Here is a 4,649-nt window from a genome sequence, read left to right as displayed (position 1 = left end):
TATTTATGTCCATAAGCAATGCATATATTCATATTAATTCTTTGGTTCATCTCTTTTCACCCTCCCTCCCACTTCCCTCTGAGTTTTTTCAGTCTGTTCCATCTTTCCATGCCTCAGGTTCTATTTTTTTCAATAGTTTATTTTTTTTTATTCAGTTCTTTGTTGGCTTATTTTGGTTTTTAGATGCAACTGCTGATAGATATGTATTTATTGAGATTTTTGTTCATATTTTTATGCCTTCTTCTAATTATTTTTCTTCCCCCCCCCCTCCTCTTCCTCCTCCTCCTCAGACAATCCAGTTTTTCCCTGTATGTCTCTGGGTCACCCAATTCCACCACTGCCACTGGAGCTCAGAGGAAGTGGGACCCTGTAAGTTCCTGTGCCCACCCTTTAAGAGGAACAGCCTGGGTCTCTAGCTCCCTCAGGATCACTCAATGACATCATCTGGTTTTTACAACCTGAAGTTATGAGGACTTCTCTCCACAGCCCTGGAAACCATGGTTGGGGATCTGGTGTGGGACTGAGACTCTGCTTCTCACGGAAGGCCTCCAAGGCCAAGATATCCCTCCTGATTAAACATACACCACATGTGGGTGTCTGACTAGCCTGTTCCATGCCTCCTCCCTTCCTACCAGTCTCAGTGTGTTTTCTTCCATACCTCTCTAGTTGTAGGACTTCCATTCAGCCAGATTTCAGGTGGTTTAGAATGATGGTTGCTCTGTATTTTAGTTGTAATTTTCATGTGGTTGTGAGAGGCAGCAAGAACCAGTGTCCTTTTCTAACTTTTTAAAGTGGAGACTCAGATAATTGATTTAAAGATCTTTATTCTTTTCTAAAATAAGCATTTAATCTATACATTTTCCTCTAGGGACTGCCCTACCTGCATCTCACAAAATTTGATATTTTGTCATTTCATTTACATCAAATTTTGAAATACATTTTCAGTTACTTTAGAATTCTAAGTTCATGAATTATCAATGTTCCTTCAGTACTTTAGAGTCCTCATCCATTGTTCTCTGGTTTTGGTAGTTTTTGTTGTGAACTTTGATTTTTATTAAATCTTGTTCCTTAATTCAGGTGTGTGTGTGTGTTTTTCTTTGCCACTCTTAGGTATTTTATCTTTTTCATTGGTTTTTAAGTGTTTGATTTTAATGTGCCTTATTTTAATTTTGTTTACTCTTTTTCTTCTTGAGGTACTTTGGTGTCCTTTGATCTCTTTATAATTTACAACAAATTCTGTAAATATTTGCCATAATTCCTTCAACCATTCTTTTTTTAATATATATTTTTATTGATTTCAGAGAGGGAGAGGGATAGAGAGATAGAGAGATAGAAACATCATGAGAGATCATTGATTGGCTGTCTACTGTATGCACCCTACTGAGGGGATCAAGCCCGCAACCCGAGCATGTGCCCTTGACTGGAGTTGAACCTGAGATCCTTCAGACCGCAGACCGACACTCTATCCACTGACCCAAACCAGCTAGAGACATCAACCATTCTTTTTAGTGCTTTCTCCCCTCTTTATAGAGATTCCATTGCATGTATATATGTTTGACTGCTTTTATTGTCTCTTACATTCCTGATACTTGGCTATATTCTGAGAAAATGTAATGTGTTCCATTTTGGAGAGTTTCTATAATACTCCTTTAAGTTCACTTACATTTAATCTGCATTGTTAGTCTTACTCCATGTATTTTTCCTTTCAGATGTTATTTTATTAACCTATAGAAATTCAAAATACAGACTAGTTCTACCAAGGTCTTACATGTTAGATTAAAGCCCGGTGTGTGTTTCATTCAAAAGAAGCTCCTGACAGAAGATTGTGTCTTTGTTAGCACAGCCCTGTTGGGGTCCAACCCCAGCAGGTCCAGGGATTCCCAAAGGTGTGGACAGAGTCGGCGAAGAAGAAATGACATGGAGACAGCATTTAGTTGATCAGCAGCCTAGCCAGGTTCTCTAGTCAGGCTCTCCAGTTAAAGTGATTAACTACCTGCCTGGCACTTAGTTAAGGGGTTTTACTGATTTATTCCCTTCCTTAGTCCTGTTAATCCCTAACTCCAGGGAAAAATTTCCACCTGGGGAAACAACCTTTCTCGGAGAGGTGACCTTGGTTAAAACACATAGCGCTAAGTCGGGGAGCAAACATATTAAGAACAGTATGCCATATATGCCAGGTCCCTTGAAACATATGCTGTGCAGATGTTTCTTCCCTGCAGCGACTGTGTCAAGCAGCAAGGATGGACCGGCTTCCAGCACAGCCCAAGGTTATTGGTTGCTGGGGCTGCAATAACATTTCTCTGGTCACTGCCCAATGACATCCCCAACTGCCTCCTTAAAATGCAACATTTCTTGGAGGAGAGACCAAAGTAAATATTAAGGCCTCCTCTGACTGATTAATGGGGCAGAAGAAGTAAGTGCCTTTCTTTAAGGCAGTGGTTCTCAACCTTCCTAATGCCGTGACCCTTTAATACAGTTCCTCATGTTGTGGAGACCCCCAACCATAAAATTATTTTGTTGTTACTTCATAACTGTAATTTTGCTACTGTTATGAATTGTAATGTAAATATCTGATATGCAGGATGTATTTTCATTGTTGATGTCATCACGCCGTGTACTCATATGTGGGCGTATCTGCATGTGGGTGTATCTGCATGTGTTTTCCGATGGTCTTAGGCAACCCCTGTGAAAGGGTCATTTGACCCTCAAAGGGGTCTCGACCCACAGGTTGAGAACCGCTGCTCTAGGGGTGGTGTGAAAGGAAATGAAAGGCATAAAGGGAGGAGGCAGGGAGTCCTTCAGGAGGGTGTTTACTCCTGGAGAATAAAAGCAGTAACCAGATCATCAGAGAATATATTCCCCAGGTCTCTCCTCCAAGATTTAATGAACATTGCAGGAACAACATAATCCTAAAAACTTCTTACTCATCACAAAGATCACTTTACTAAATTAGCTGTAGATGCTGTTCTCAGATTGAAAGGCTCTGGTAATCTGGAGGCAATTCATGTTATCAAGAAGCTAGGAGGAATCTGTTGGGTTCCTATTTAGATGAAGGCTTTCTTCTGGATGAAGAAATTGGAGTAAATCAATCAAAGTGAATTGAAAATGCTAAAATTCTTATTGCAAATACTGGTATGAATACAGACAAAATAAAAATATTTGGTTCCCGCATAAAAGTTGATTCTATAGCAAAGGTTGCCGAAATAGAACAAGCAGAAAAGGAATCAATGAAGGAGAAAGTTGAACATATTCTTAAGCATGGGATAAACTGCATTATTAACATCAAATTAATTTATAATTATCCTGAGCACATTTTTTTTATCCTGCTGGGGTTATGGCTATTGAACATGCAGATTTTGCAGGTGTAGAATGCCTGGCTCTTGCCACAGGTGGTGAAATTGCCTCTAACTTTGACCACCCAGAATTAATGAAGCTTGGAAGTTGCAAGGTTATTGAGGAAGTCAGGATTGTAGAAGACACACTCATTCAAGTTTCTGAGTGAGGCTTGCACTATTGTTCTTCATGGTGCAACACATTTTAGATGAAGCAGAAATATCTTTGCATGATGCTCTTTGTCTTCTTGCACACATTGTGAAGGATTCTAGAAGAGTTTATGGAGGAGGCTGTTCTGAGCTGATGTCTCATGTTGTGTCACAGCTGCTGATAAACACCAGATAAAGAAGCTGTTGCAATGGAGTCTTAGGCTCAAGCACTGAGGATGTCACCTACTGTTAGAACTGACAACGCAGGCTGTGACAGTGCAGATCTGGTGCCACAGCTCTGAGCTGCCCATCATGAAGGCAATACAACTGCTGGACTGAACATGAAGGAAGGTGCTGTTGGTGATGGCAGTGCTGGGCATCACAGACAGTGTCCAAGTGAAGTGTTGGTTCTTTTGAGTGCAGCTGAAGCAGCAGAGGTGATTTTGCATGCGGATGACATCATCAAAGCAGCACCAAGGAAAGGTTTCCTGATTACCCCCCTTGTTAAGCTTTCCTGTATGCCATTATGCTCTGGATCAGTTCATAGCAATGTTGTTCAAAGGACATAAACTTCTTAAAAAGACTGTGGAATCAAAGTTTATCTATGGAGCTCATATCCTTAAGTTTAGACATTAGCTGACCTTTTACTTTAACATGGTTCTAATTTATTTGCTATTCATTTTCCATAAAATTCAGTTGTTTTAAAAGTCCATTTATCATACTCTGCATCAAAATAAAATTTTGAACAATTAAAAAATAAAAATAAAATAGAGGTCAAAATATAAATGAGATGCCTTTGAAAATCACCAATAATGAACACACCACAGTGAACCAACCCTCACACCCTGAGAAAGAAGTAAAAGTACACAAGGTTCATGTTCAGGAGACAGGAAGCTCCATCTGACACTATTTCCCCTACAAAGTGATCAGAGGATAAACTAAGACCGGAGTGTGAACCTAGAGCCAGTGGACCAAGTGTTTGGGGAGACTGGATCATCAGAATGGGTCTCATGGGTCCCTGGGAGCTAGAAGCATGAACTATAGAGACATAGACAGAGCTCTTGGGTCCTATTCTTTCAGGCGAGTTTGGAGCTGAATGTGTAGCACCTGCACTGCTTCATTTGTGGTTTTTATTATCTAGACTCATTTGTAAGACCAATTTTTATC

General features: G+C 40.1%; 1 pseudogene; it reads left to right on the top strand.

The window, feature by feature from the left end:
• Positions 1-2,399: 2,399 nt before the first annotated feature.
• On the top strand, positions 2,400-3,990 carry LOC102420737 (annotated as a pseudogene).
• The last annotated feature ends 659 nt before the right edge of the window (positions 3,991-4,649 follow it).

This window comes from Myotis lucifugus, unplaced genomic scaffold (assembly GCF_000147115.1).
Source record: "Myotis lucifugus unplaced genomic scaffold, Myoluc2.0 scaffold_850, whole genome shotgun sequence".
Taxonomy (NCBI): domain Eukaryota; kingdom Metazoa; phylum Chordata; class Mammalia; order Chiroptera; family Vespertilionidae; genus Myotis; species Myotis lucifugus.
This window is presented reverse-complemented; position numbering and strand designations above follow the sequence as displayed.